This window comes from Rhea pennata, chromosome 1 (genome assembly GCF_028389875.1).
Source record: "Rhea pennata isolate bPtePen1 chromosome 1, bPtePen1.pri, whole genome shotgun sequence".
NCBI classification, from domain to species: domain Eukaryota; kingdom Metazoa; phylum Chordata; class Aves; order Rheiformes; family Rheidae; genus Rhea; species Rhea pennata.
In genome coordinates this window covers 50,625,018-50,640,279 of record NC_084663.1, presented here as the reverse complement: position 1 = coordinate 50,640,279, position 15,262 = coordinate 50,625,018, and the positions used below count along the sequence as shown (strand labels likewise).

The window sequence follows — 15,262 nt, the reverse complement described above, 5'->3', positions numbered from 1 at the left end:
GTGAAATGGGTTTTGGGAAAGCCCACGGACTGGGCAGTATCATTCACACACACAGCACATCCCAACACTGCCAAGTTCTCGAGCAAAGCTAAGAAAGACTAGGGGGACACTTCCACAGAGCAGGAAGATGGCACAGAGCTAGCAGGAGCTACTCCAATGCCTTGGTTACACTCAGCACCTAATCTAGCAAAGCCCTTAAGTGTTTGCAACATGCAATTAGTGTCAGTACATTAACAGGAGTGCTGACACACTCAAAAATAAATACATGCTTAAGTGCTTTACAAGATCAAAACAAAGAAAGTTTGTGGCCTCCTAGAGAAAGTCTTCCCCAGTGTCTTCCGAACGCCTTGAGGAGTATCTAACTACACAGATGCAAAGACAGCAAACAGAATAGTCTTTTAAAATCTTTTTTTAAAGCTGTTTATTGATATTTATCCTCAAAGTTTATAGTTGCCATCAAACAGGTCAATGATTTTCCACATGCAGCCCATGCATACAGGAGTCAGTGGATCCTTGCAAAGGACAGGTAAAAGGCAAGAAAGTACCACAGCAGCACTACAGTCGACTCAGCTGCAATACAGACATCTACACAACCATTTAGAAAAGATTACGGATGCACAAATCTAAAGAGGACAAAAGCCACTGCTATAGATAGTCACAACAATGCTACTAGAGCAAGCAAGCCAAAATCATATGTGGTATTGGCAACAGTAACTCCAGAGCAGTAAAAAAACCCCCAAAAAAATGAAAACCCAAAAAACACCACCAACAAAAAAACCCCAGCAGAGTTATATCTGCTTATGGAATGGTTATATTATGTTCTTAACTAAAATATAACTTTAAAATAATTATTGAAATATGTAGTTATTCTGCACACTGCGGGATACGGACCATATCAATCACACTGATTGAACAGACCAACAATTATAGGCTGGTTTTGGTACTGCAAAAATCATATTTTTGTATAAAATTAAAAATGCATAATATCTACACAGTTATTAATTGGTGTTGAATTAGCTGGCATTTACCACTTTGAGATATTTTTATGGTAGGTATTTTGTTCAGATTTTGCTTTTAGAAAAGCAGTAAAACTCTTGTTGACAAAGCTTTGAGTTAAAATCCATTCTTAAAAGCAAATCCTTAAAAACTTGAATTCTGACATAATTGTTAGTAGCTATTAAAACCCCCAAAACATCCACTCAAAAATAAAGTTACAGGACAAAGATGCAATTTATTTTTGTGAAGGGCACCCTTGAGGTATACTGTGTGCTTCATCTCCTCTGTCCCCATACATGCAGCACTGTGTTTTGCAATGCAATGAGCTGGACTTCCTGTACCTACACCTTGACATTCTCCTGCAAATCATGACTAATTCTTAAATCATACATAATTCAGCAAAATACTTCAACATGAGAATAGATACATTCAGTCTTTCAAGAGCTTTCAACAGCCTCCAAACTATCAGTTGATTCATTTAACAAGCCACACACTGAGTAAACATCTGTCCAATGATTCAAGACTGCAAGATTCCCTATTGTGGAAAATACTGCGGAGAAAGGCACAGAATACTACATGACAAACCCATCCTAGGATATACAGTACAAGATGATTTTCAAAGGCCCTAAGTAACAGCCTGTTGCATGAACCATCGAGTGGTTACAAAAGATACACACCAACACAAATCCTGTAGTATTCCGTGAAATGAGCCCAGGCTAATGATGTCCTATCATCAGTGCCCTGGTTCTACGATGGGACTCAAAAAGCAACGTTCAGATACGCTACAGATTGGAGTCATCAGCACCAGAAGAAAACCATGGACTGACATATAGTCTGAATTGCACGAATGAGTCCAACCAGCCATGTCTTTGTCAAAAGTACTAGAAATTTATCAAGTCTTTTCTACCTTAGGCTATTCAGTACTATGATACAGAACTACTCAGCATACAAAAGTAACTACCTGAGCATATAAATTTTTATACAATGTTACCAACAAGATAGACCAGCAAAATACAGTTATACGCATCACAAGTAACTGTATGTTGGTTCTCTCTGGCTTATCTCCTTTATCTTTTATAGCCAAATGCCTTTTTACTTCAGTATCTATTACTTTTCTTTGATTTTCTGAAGAAACATGTTGTCATGTAATTGCATTTCCAAGGCTAAGATTAATATTTTTTGTACAGCTGATGGTGCAGTGTCCCTAAGTATCATGTACACCTATCTTCCTGCATGTAAACACACAAACCCCAGAACCAAAAACAGGCTCCATGCAACGTGGCGAACCCACAAAATAACAAGTCAATCTGTGATAACACCTCTATCACAAATTTTTAAACTAAGCGAGATTTCAGCTTCAGATACATTAAGTCCCTTGATCATTAATGCCTTCCTATAACAATACCTCTATCTTAACACACCCTGAAGCTGGCCTCCATCCCAAGAACAGCATTACAGAAGGAAGGTACAGTTTACATAGTGCACACCGAAGGGGAATACGTCAGTCTTTGCAGCGGCATACTAGATTTGTTTTCATGACTTAAGTTTAAGGAAATATCATTAAGTAACAGGCACAAAGAAACACCGTGAATGAATGAGAACTGCTAATGAGTAAAACAAAACTGATTTTTATTTCTACCTATATAAGCATTCATGCCTGCATGCAGTGTTTGGTAAACACACTGAGTTTGCACAGTTACAAGGAAGGCTATAGGTAGAGTTTCTCTCTCTGATAGCACTATTTGTTTCATCTGCTGCATCTAGGTGGAGTTGGTGATGTCAAATAGCATAAAAGCCTATATTTTTTCTTTTTAGCAACAACTCCTGGAGTTGATTCAGAAAATTGAGATATATGCAATTGACAGTAACTCATCCCTTAGCTGACAGTATGTATTTTTCCAATAAATTTTGTATTTCATAAATCAAAACAGGAAAAGAATAAATCATATTTACAGTGAAATACCTTTAAGACATTTTCATTATTTAAGTGAAAAAATACCATTTGATATATTTTTTTCTTCCAAACAGAATTGCTGTACTTGGAACAAACTTAGGGATTGTTTTTCATTCACTCTTCAAATACACTGAGCATGTAATTGATACACTACTATTACATCTATATTTCTAGGAGGACATAAAGATATTTTACTTATGCTGAGTGAATACCATATATGAACTTAATATGGTGTAGATATACTATATGGATATGTATGTATGAATGAGCATGCTTCATCTACACCGATTCAGCAGATGACACACTGAAATTTCTGCAATATCAAATGTAACAACTGAACAATTTAATGTGAGTATCTCAGAGATAATGAGCTATGGAAAGTCTCTCTAATAAGAATTTTAATGTTGTATGTCTGTTACATTAGCAGTTCCGTAAGACTGGATTTTTGAGGTTACATTCAACAGATTGGGGAAAAGTGGGCATAAAGTTGAACAAAATCTGGAATTTTACAAGAAGAACAAAACTCCTAAATCAGAAAATACCTCTCACTAGCCGGTGACTGACTGCATTTGATTGAAATAAAGACAAGGTATTTTCTGTTTTACATATTATTTTTAAAACTCTTCTCTGATCCAATACAAAATTAAGAGACAATAGTGCTTAGTATCACTAATCCACTAATAAAATTCTGCAAAATGATCTTAATGAAAAAGCTTTCTGTGCAGCTTGGACATAGAAAGTAGAGGAAAATGAAGATCCTCAAAGGTAAACACGTGGTATATGTAATTAGTCCTTCATCCAATTATTACTTCTTTGCATCACAGTTGCTAGCTTAAGGGTATCACATGACAAATTTAAATAAGTATCTACATATTATTTTATTTAGTTTCGTTCACATTTTTTGGACGTTTCCTTAAGTCAAAAACCACTTGCAAGTAAGACTCCATTTTCTTTGTTTGCTCCAGATTTTTTTTCTGCAGAAGTTGTTAAATTCTCATTTAAATTTAAAATCACTGGAACACAGCAATTTTTTTTTGAATTCTGAACATAGACTTTTTTCATTGTTGTTATGAAAATAAATAATCAGTAAATATAGAAACCATTAATTTGAAAGTTGTATGTACAAAGTAATTTGAAAATTAAATATGTAATTTACCAATACAGCAAGATTATCTGGGTCAATACACAGTTCAAACACGCCCACCCCCCTCACTATCTCGGCACTAGAGCGTCACTTTATCATGCAATTACATACAATTATTTCAGACGCAAAGAACACGATTATCTTAATCCAGCCTTCCGAATACCCCATTTTCACGTTCCATCCTATGAAAGGATTTATGCTTAAATTACGCTTAATCTGAACTACTCAAAAAGCCCACATGAGCAAAATATGAGATGAACCAAGTCTTTCGGCTTGAAATTAAATGAAACATTGATTTTTGAAGTTGGAGTCTTCGTGCCCGAAAAGATGCTGTGATGTAAAAACTTGTTGTAGTGCTACACTCCTAAGTAAATAAAGATGTAACTTGTCTCCCTTTCAACTGCAATGTTAGAAAGGCTGACAGGGCTTCACAAAACCCTCCTGTGTTAGGGAACGGAAACTCCTAATGAGATTAGTTGGTGTGTGTGCAGACATTACTTAGCCATGACTAAATGGGCTCTCTTCCTGCAGCCAGTGGAAAATTCAGGGAACTTTTTCCCCCTGCAGCATCAGAGTCCCTCTAACCTTCAGCAAAGCCAGATCCAAAAACAACTCTCCACTTTCTCTCTCTTTCTCTCTCTTTTTTTTTTTTTTTTTTTAATTTTTTTAAGCTTTTTTTTTTGTTGATCGTGGAAACTACACGCGTCAGCCAGAGGGTCTTGGGGCAGGGGGTGGCTAAGAAAAGTGGGGAGGGGGAGGGCAGGGTCGAGGGCTGAAGACTACAAAGGAAACTGTAAAAAGAGCAAATATATAAACCTGAGAAGGAGAAAACCACAGAGTTTCTTTGTGAGCTGCAGTGACTCATTTTCAAGATGTTGTCTGCTGCCAGTTTCAAACCGGAAGCGCATGGCAATTAGTCTTGCTGTTTCCAGACAAGCCAGAAACTCTCCCGACACTTTTTTTTTTTTTTTTTAAGACCCTTTTGCAGTTTCTGTCTTCTCCCCCACACACACACCCTCCACCCCGGGCGCCGCCGCCGCTCGCCCTCGCCGGGCTCCGCGCACCCTTGCCGGCGCCGCGGCCCCTCTCGGCGGTGTCAGAGCCCCGGGCGGCCCCTCCGACCCCGCCACCGCGGCCCCAGACGCCGTTAGCAGGATGCCGCTCGCATGAGAGAGGCCCATGTGGCCGCGGCAGCCGCGACACGACGCTGCGCAGCGCGGAGCGCCCTGTCAGGCAGCGCCCCCGGCCCAGCGCCCCCCGCACACGCTGCTTCCCCTCACAGCTCGCAGACCAGTTGCCCTTTCCCCCACCCCGCCTCAGGGCGCCCCTTGGCCGCGCCGGGCCAGGCGGGAGCCCCCTGAGGCGGCGCGTCCTCCCTCACCCCTCCCCCCGGCCCGCAGCCACCCGGCGCCCCCAACAGCCGCGCCAACGGCCGCGCCCCCAACGGCCGCTGCCCCCCAACGGCCGCCGCCGCGCGCCCCCAGCGCCGTGCGGGGCTCCCGACCCCGCTGCCCCGCCGCGCCGCCCCCACTCAGCACTCGGCGCCGGGGCGCCCTGGCCGCCCGGCAACCCCCGGCCCAGGCGGCGGGACGCGTAGAGCCTCCCCCGACCCCACACCCCCCCCTCTCCCGAAAGGCCCCCCGAAACTTTGCAGCAGCCACAAGCCCCGCCACAGCAAGCACTTGCACCTACCCAGAGCCTGAGGGACTTTTCCAGCCTCTCCTCGTAGCTTAAAGGGAGCTGGGTAAAATCCCCCGGTTTTCCATGCTGACAGTCTTCTGCAAATGCTCTGTTGCTCTTGTAATGAGATCCTGATTTCCCCCCCCTCTTTTTTTTTTTTTTTTTTTTTTTTTTTTTCTTAGTTGGGGTGTGTGTGAGAGAGAGAGAGCGAGCGAGCGAGCAGGAAGTTAGAGCAGTCAGACAGAGAGCCGGCTCACTTCCTTTCCTGCATTATTCCCCAGGCGGTTTGCAGTCTGTGTAAACAGCCTTTTCCTCCCCTCTCCCCTCTCTCTGGCCGCGGATGTGCAGCATGGCTGTAACACAAGACACACACACACACACACACACACACACACACACACATAGTAAAAAACGGGAGAGCTGCAGCTCCACGCGCTCCCGCGGAGCTCGCGGCCGACCGCCACCTCTTCCTGCGCTACACCCCCGGGGAGGAGCTCCCGGCCCGCCCCGCCGCCGCGCCGAGCTGCTCGCACACCAGCACACCCCGCGGGAAAGACGTGTTGAAAGTCAAGGTGCACCCACGGGGCAGCACCTTAAGTCGCGCCTGCCGCTCCTCAGCTCCCAGAGCTCGGCTAGGTCTAACCTCCTGCGCCCGGATTTGGGTTTGTTGAAAGGCACGCGTCGGCCGCGGATGGTGGCTCGGGTCTGGAACGGCTTTTCCCTCCAGTATCCACTCCCAGTGCCTATTTCTAGCTCCCTTTGCAGATTCCCGGGTCGACGTGTCTTCCATCTGCCCGGTGTGAAGTACATCGGTGATGTTCAACAAGTAATAAATACTTCAGAATCAATCCGGCACGGTTATTTCTTTTCACAACCCCTAGATTTATCATTCAAACACAGTAATTACAGTTCAAAATGTTCTTGATGTGAAATGACAGAAAGCAAAGCTTTTTGTTATTGTTTTTTGTCACTGTTTTGGGCTGTTGCTTGTAATGTCATTGGGAGCGAAAATAACACTTGGCTGAAATTATAAAGAGCTTTGGTTGCCGCTAAGCATTAGTCAGCAGCATCTGCACACCTTGTGATGAGCAAATTGAGAGTCTCGTGTGGATGTCAGTTAGGTTTCCTCACTATGGTCTTCTACTATGCCATGGGGTAGCAAGTAGAACATGTCACTGCCCACACCAAATTAGGTAACTTTGTTATTTCCCATAAAGAACTCCCATTTAGAGGTTATTGTGAATTTAGACTACGGATGTGAGGTCTACTAACCCTTCATTTTGTGCTTTTCTAAGAGGCATTAAAATGTGTAACTTTAAAGAGCATATTTTCTAGATTAAAATATGGAATGGATGAAATCCTTGTATCAAGTGTTAATTTAAACCATAGAGATGTAGAAGTCAGTCTTCATTTGGGAAGCACAACTGAAGTTTTGCAAAAGAAGGGCAGCCAGAGAAGTTCTTATGGTACTAATAATACAACATTAGATCAAAAGCTGGGGGTACCAGTGTTCATCTTCAGCATTTCTGTTCTACTGATTTTGTGATCAACAGAAGGAGTGGAAACGTTTCAAAGTTGTCTTCGCCAGTGGTGGATGGGAACATCTGAGAGGACAAACTCTCAAAACTTGGTTTCTCAAACCGGTTCAGTGACTTATTTTCTCTTACAAAAGTAAGTAATGCTCTAGCCTTTAAAAAAAAGGTTAAAATGAAAATATATTTCTTTTATTTGTTATGCTATAAGTTGATTGACAACACTAGAAAAATTTTGACAGTTCTGGTGCCCTTTTGTCTACACAGTGTCCCCTTTTTTCTAAATAAAGGTGCCATGGTGAAGGTTCGACAGCCACTGAGAGAGGGCTCCTCCTACTAGCCCAGGGATGCAGGAGAAGAAAGTGTGGAACTTGTTTGATTGAATAAAGCCACCAGGATATGTTGGAAAGATGACATTTTTCAGCAAGTTCTGCTGGTAGCAGAAGAAAATTTGAACCTTTGGCCAGGAGTACTGATTCTGATAATAATATAGATGTCATTGGGAAATTATTTTTTGAAACTGTATCTACATGCTTGATAATAATACCGTGCTTTATGGAATGGTTGTTTAAACTCTTTCATCCTTGATATCTGCCTAGCTAAATTAATCTAGACTTACGTTATCCTGAAGGATTATCTAATGTAAAAATATAATAAGGTGATTGAGGGAAGTTGCAGGTTTCTATTGTGTAGGAGCCTTTTCTTCCACAACAGCAATTCCATTAAAAAACCTGTTTGCTGGCTTAGTCATAAAAATGCTAGTTATGTTTTTAGCACAGTCCCTAGCGGACTTCTACAGCTCTGTTCATGCCTGTTCCTCGGAAGATATTACCATTACAACCGCTAATTAGAAAGCCTGAGTCCTGTCCTCAAGCTGTGAAGATTTGGGGGGTTAGCTCTGGAAACTGTTGTTCATTGCTCAGCGCTGGTCTAGACAACAGCTGTGACACTCGTAAAGAGCACCGAGTAACCAGAGCCAGCTCCCCGACATCTAGTAAGGCATGTTACTGCTGCTGAAAAGTCCTGATCTGGTGGGTCAGGCAAATGCAAAACAAACATATGCGCCCAAGATGTCTCCGTGTCCTGTTTAGATAGGGATAGTACACTTTGTAAAAGAGCCCGTATTTATAAACCTGGTAATCCTCCTGGTGAAAAAATTGCCCCAGAGCATTCCTGAGTATAGCGGCTATAATTCTACCTCATTTTTATTAGATTAGTTCAATTAAGAAACCAGGCTTTGTCTGTCTTTTAAGATTGTTTTTATTGTATTTTTAAACTGTTCATAAATCTTTGGTGCATCTATAATTAACCAGTCTAAAACAAAGCTAGATTTGCTGTGCTCTCAATCGCTGTTTAAGCTCTTCGTGCTCAGGTTCGTGTCTGCATTGGTCTAGGATTTAGCATAATTTTACTCCATAACTGCTGCTGTAATTAAATTATTAAATTAAACAAAATAATTGTAATGTCACTCCAGTACACATTTTTCCTTAAATGTACATAGATGCCTATAATCATGCATCATTATCAAGAACATAGGTGAAAGCAAGTTGTAAATAATTGTCATTTCATTTACTATTTCAGTTGCAAATACATTTAGTAAATGTATATATTTTGTATCAGCCTCTCTAAATGTTTTGTGTTTCTTTGTAAATTACAAGCCCTTAGTAAAGAGACTTCAAATTTGTATCTGCCTTTATGACAACTAGCACAATCGGTTCTGCGGCAGAATCAGTATTAACCATTCTCCTCTCTTAATTTCTAATAATTGTAACTTCAGTTACCAGCTTCCAGGTAGGTTACAGGGGGACTTCTGAGAGGTTGTGAAGTGTAAGTATACCTAATTATCTGGGGTGGAAAGACAGCCTAATTCAGCCAGGATTTTGGGTTGCCCTTCACAACATGCAGTTGAAATGCCTTGCAAACATTGCCTCCATGTTGATGCATGTTCCTCGAGCAGGTTTGGCTTTTCTCTTTCACACTTTCCTGTAGCTGGACAAACATGGGCTTCGGAGCCAACAGCTTCATTATTGGAAAAGGTCCCAGGGGATCCATACTGCTCACAAAGTATTCAGGTCCTCGGTTTTATCTCATCTCACAGGCAGCTTCACTGGCAAGAAAAGTACTGTCTACAGTACTGTACAGTGCTACCTCCAGGGTGTAACACTGACTGTAAACGCATGGAAATTCAAAAGATTGGACTGCATATTGCTCCCCTTCGAGCATTACCTCTTCCTGGGCTTTTTGCTGAGTTACCCTGAGTCGAACTTTGAGCTTTAGAAAAGGTTTCGGATGGCAGACATTGGCAGAACGGCACGTCTACTGCTGACAAGCCTTGTTTGAAATTGGATCTGATTAGTGAGGAAAACAATTTCATGTCATAATTAAAAGAAGGTTAAAAACCTTGTGCTACTTTTTCTAGAACAAATACATTCTGCAAGTTTCAACCCCAAAAGTTTCCAGTCGGGGCAAAGAAAATGGCTAAGTGTTTCCTCACCCTGTGAAACAAGTAAACTCTGCAGGTGATCAGACACCAGCAAAGACAGGTGCCTCTTCCCAAGGTCTTGGTTTTGCCCGAGCAGCACATTCCTGTCCCTTGTGGCAGAGGCTGTGAGAATTACTACCAGGTTGCAATTAGAAACCTGCCTTCAGCCTCAGGGGGATACTGCTGTGGAGACTCCAAGTTTTTCTCCCTCTCCCTATCTGGGAGAAGGCTGCGGTGGAAGGAGATGGTGCTGGATCAGGGAGGTCTCTCTGGGGAAATCAATGTCGTTACACTCCTCTTCCTCTGGCACATTTTTGCTTTCCTGTATGTTTTACTTTCCCTGCATGTTGTTGTGGTAGAGAGCATATTATCTAACATGTTTAGATTAGAACCATCATTTACATGTATTCTTTCATTAGGTTTGCCTTCTTAGTGAAAGATTTATGAGGAATTACGTCCTGTGTGCAATGTAATTGCCTGTGATTTTTTGTCATTGCAGGAACACTGTGTTGCTATGTATCAAAGGAGCCCAGAGTACCTAAACGGGGCAATCAATGAAAATGTGGAAAGAACATGCCAAGAATCTTTGCAGAACCATGTAGCTTAATCTTACTGCAAAGATTAAGTGTTGCAGAGGTCAGTATGCTTCTCTTAAATCTTTCAATCTGCGCTTCTGCAGTTTCTTTTCAATCTGCTCTTCTGCAGTTTTTTCTCCAGGCTAATTAATTAAAAGTCTGAGCTATAACTTTAGTTACATTTCATCTGTCTTCTTTTTTTCTGTCTCCCATCTATCTATTTTATTCTAACTTAATCTCTTAAGTGTAACTTAACTAACATATTTCGATCACCAAGTACCACCATGCCATCCCAATATAATTAATCTACTTTTACTGTTCTCAAATGCTTTTGGCCAAACAGAGGACCACTCACTGCCACTTCTTTTAAGACCACACTAATTCTTGGATTTTTAGATGAACGAAATTGTGCAGATTTCACCTTCAATACAGGACCTTATACCATTTATGTTTTTCAGTAGGACATACATTTTGGAAGCCATTTCTCCTTAACAATTTTTAATTGGGTGCATATGACAATAGTTCCTTCAATTACCGTTAAATATTTGATCACAGTGTTTCAGTGATTGCATTACTGTGTTTGTATTTATGACATTACTTATCCATGTTTTTGATGATGTGTTTTTCCAGTAAAATAATCAATGTTTTCTTAAAGCTCATCAACTGAATATAAGAAATTTCTCCCTTTTCTCATATAGCTTCAATAGCTATAACTACCAACCTCAAGTAAAAGACACTTGGGAAATGCTTACAAATCTTCAAAATATCTTTGTTTTTTAAGTCAAAACCTACCCCTTACTCAGTCGTTGGTGCAGATCATGAAGTACATGCATTTTGTGTTTCTTATGGGAAGTGACTGCTATTAGCATAATTGTAGCTGCCTTTTGCTTGCTAGAAAATCCTTTTTTTAAATCACATTTTGCAAAACAGTTAAAAAATGTATGTGTCTTAATCCTTGACGTGCATGTGCACTCATTTTTTCCTCAATGTACATTAAAGCAAAGAGATTTCAGAAAGCAATTCGTAACATCTAAGTTAGGACTGTGCCATCAATGATCAGGAGGAGCCTGCTTCTCTCTGCTGACTACACCAGGAGCCTGGGAAGCAAGCAAATTCAGCTGCCCAAATTAGATGCCTAGAATTAGAGGGTATACACACCCCTTAGATTCATCTTCTGCCTTTGGTATAACTAAAACGTGCATTTGACATCTTTGGTTATCCATGAGGGAATTTTATTTAGAGGGTTTTTGCTAGACATTTAAAATGAAAGTGAGGAAAAGCTTTAAGTACAGACATACATCTGAATCATTTAAAAAGAGCAGCATTTTGATCCTTCTAAAAACTCAAGTAATGTGGGCTTGTGATACAGACTTGATCTTCTTCCTCTGAAAAACAGTTCATACATCTTTCATATACTGTTTTGGAACATATTATTTTAGGCAGGTATCCTGCCTGTACCTTAAATATGCATATGTTGGAAACCTGATACCCATTTTTGCTTCTACTCTTTTATCACATACTAGCTTGCATAATTTATGTTAAAAATTGCTTTGAGATATAATATTGGAAAGAAATTGCAAAAATGCATATCCATACACAAATATATACTAAAGTGAACTATAATGTAGGTGTATTTAAACATTTAAAGAGAAAAAGGAAATGTTATAAACTGTTGGTAAATTTTTTGGATGCTGTTTATGTTTGAACTTTTCTCCGTTTTCCTGTAGAAACTTCCGTATCCTCTTCCTGTGTCCCCGCAAAGTTTTGTACAATGCAGAACAAGAAATGCTACAGGGATTGTACTCCACCTTTCTCCTTCCTGCTGGGATATCCTTTCTGTAGAGAAATGTACAGTATAAAGTATGCAATATTCAAGTAAAAATGTGTTATTATTCTTTATCTATCTCAGGCATTTTCTGTTATCTACAATATATGAAGCTGAGTGTACATTGGTTGGAGAAGTACACGGCTATTTTTATATTTTTATGACATATGAGTTTCTCAGCCAAAGGTAGCTGAAATCTTTTACAAAGTTTCTTGTTTTCCAGAGTCTTATCAAGGGTTCATGTCTAAGCCAAACAAGACAAGGGTGGGTTGGGTTTTTCTCTTCATTGTTTCGACTGAATTAACAGGAAGGGGGGAGTGCTTTACCTGTCTGACACTAGAGCAATATTCATCAGCTCCCACTTTTCACCAGTCTGTCAGTCCAGACTCTGTCTGCATCCCAGTGGGAATTGTACAGGATAAATTTCTCTGCTCCCATTAATAAATAAGGAAATTAGTAAGGGCCTTTGATCTGAGTTCCAGTGCCTTAATTCATTCTAAACAACCAATACTTACCATTAAAAAAGGGCAAGGACTTCAAAAGTTTAGTTAATGTTAATGGAACATATTCCTGAGAAGTCAGTGTAGACTTTTACTATTGTACTGTTCCTCCATGTGTCAGAAGCCTGTTTTATCGTTATACACACATATAAATGGAGACATGTTTCTCATTTAGATCATTTTGCAGTTCTTCCCCTGCAATAGCAATAAGAAATGATGGTGGTCAAGGCTGAAGAGAATTCTTCTGTAATCTGGCAGACAGGGGAAATCAGAAAACAAACTGATTATTTATTTCACATGAAGTTCATGCATGGAAAACAATAAAAGCTCCACAGGGATGCCAAACTGAAATAATGGAAAAGAGAGTGACGTTTAAAAGAATGCAAAGATTTCAGACAATTTATTGAAGCACATCGCAAATATGAAGTAAATGTTTTAAAAATTATCGTTAGAATAACTCAGAACAAAACCCATCCCTGTGCATGGATGAAGTTTTCTTAATCAAAAGTTTCTTACATTTATCTGCCATTCATTTTCTCCTTCACATTTTTGATAATGTATATATTCTATTGGTTTGTTTATCTTTCTTTCTGTGTTAAATAGTACAGGCAAATAGAATAAGGGGAAATGTTTTGACTTGTAGGAAATGAATAATATAAAGAACAAAATAAGGATGTAGCCAGGAGAATTCAGTATTTAAAATACATGCTTTTACTGATTACCAAATTGATTAAGAAGTACATATGAATTTAGCATTTATTTATATTTTATTATACCTATTTATATGTTAGATGAATGTACTAACTTGACTTTTATTCTTACAGAAAATCATTAATTCCATTCCAGACTCATACACAGAATACTTATTTAGTACAAAGCTAATATGTGGCAAGGGATGGTCCCTAAAAAAAGGATCATGTTTAAAACTGATACAGTAACATTGTAAATTGTTGAGGGTATTTTTTTCTGAGCAAATCACAAGACTACAGTTAGCACTGGGAACTAGATTTCTGAGTGGGGCAAACATTTATGATTGTGTTGGAAAGGTCTTTCTTTGTGGTTGATGGATTTGAGTCCCATTCCTGTTCTGCTCAGGTTTCCACATGTCTAAAACAAGGAAATTCTATTGAAATTGGTGGTGGTGTTCTGAATTTTCCTTGGGCTAATTATGAACAATGTCAAATCCTTAGTAGTGTTGCAGAAATAAATGCTGGCTTCCCTCTCCTAACTGAAGAGGGAGAAATGCCTTTAGCCCATTTTCCTAAAGAAATGAGGCTTTTGCAATCATGCGCCATGAGTATGTCGAGTGCATGTGAATGTATCTATTTCCATGTAAGCCCACACTTTGATGTGTTTGCATGGATATGTCTGTCAGGCCTCCATAATGCCGGGTAAGCTTGCTTTCCAGTTTCATCCAAACTGACAGAAATAGTCTCATGTTCCTCAAAAATTCCATAAAGATTGCTCTTTGGGAAAAAAAAAAAAGAAAAAAAAACTCTTAAAGCTACACCAGGAAGGAGTATAACTGAACTCAACAAGTCACGGACGCTAGGGAGCCTGCATGATGTTACAAATTCTTTAACCATGGGATTAGGGTCAACTGGAATTTGTGCTTAGCAGGCACCAGAAAAAACAGTGAGAGTAGGTAAAGCCAGGTGAAGGTGTATTTCATTAGCTCTTCTCTTCTGGAACAACCTGGTTTTTGCACAGCTCAGCAGATACATATATATGTGTGTGTATGAATATGTATATGAGTGTGTACATATAATATAGACATATATTTTTTTTCTCTTCTTGTTCAATATACATAAAAGTCTACTGGGAAAAGTTGTGAACTTTCATGGGGGCCAGTGTTATACCAGTTAAACACAGATTATGTAATAGTCTGTGACCTGCTCCTCCTCCTGTGTATCTTTCTTCTTTGGTCTTTCTGGTTCACCAGATAGTCTTGGTTTGCTTATCAAAGCCTGCTGAACCACATTTCAGAGCGTATAGATAACTCCGGTCTGTGCTCTAGATGAACTGCAAAAGCAGCGCACACTGTTCAATACCTTCCACCAGAGCTTACAGGAGTCTTCGCTTCTTGGATACATCTGGCTAAAATTACACACATGACAGTGAGCTTAACAAGAGCAGCATTTATTAAAAACAAGGTGAAAACTGAATAAAAACAAAAGCAATGGGTATTTTACCCTAACTTATCAGAGTTACACTTTTGATCAACTGTATTAGATATGACATTTTCATCTGAGTTTTGTAGAAGGAAAGAGAGATTAAACAAGTAGTTGAGTGAATAGTTTTCTGCAGTTTCTAGACAGTTATCTTGGAAGACAACCAAGTTTTCAGGCCAGTGGCTTTCCAAACTAGTTCCCTCAGTTACCTACCTGCATGAGAGTATGCCTCACTGCTTCCTCCAGCACAACTGGAAAGCTTCATGTTCCCAAACTAACATTAGCAGAAATGGTGTTATGAGACACATAGACAGTTGTTTTCATCTGGTGCTTGTACTAGCACATGGCATATCACTACATTACTGTTTGGTGGTGTCACAGGGGGAATCAGTGCTCTATGGAA

The 15,262-nt window shown here is 40.0% G+C and overlaps 1 protein-coding gene across 2 annotated transcripts in view; it reads right to left on the bottom strand.

Annotated features, from left to right (window-relative positions):
- The window catches only part of ELK3 (ETS transcription factor ELK3), a 39,697-nt gene extending 33,781 nt beyond the window's left edge, over positions 1-5,916 (bottom strand). For both annotated transcript variants that reach the window (XM_062585612.1, XM_062585602.1), the window contains exon 1: positions 5,787-5,916. The gene's annotated coding sequence lies outside the window, so the exon portion shown is untranslated. The remainder of the gene's footprint in view (positions 1-5,786) is intronic.
- Between the last annotated feature and the right edge of the window lie 9,346 nt (positions 5,917-15,262).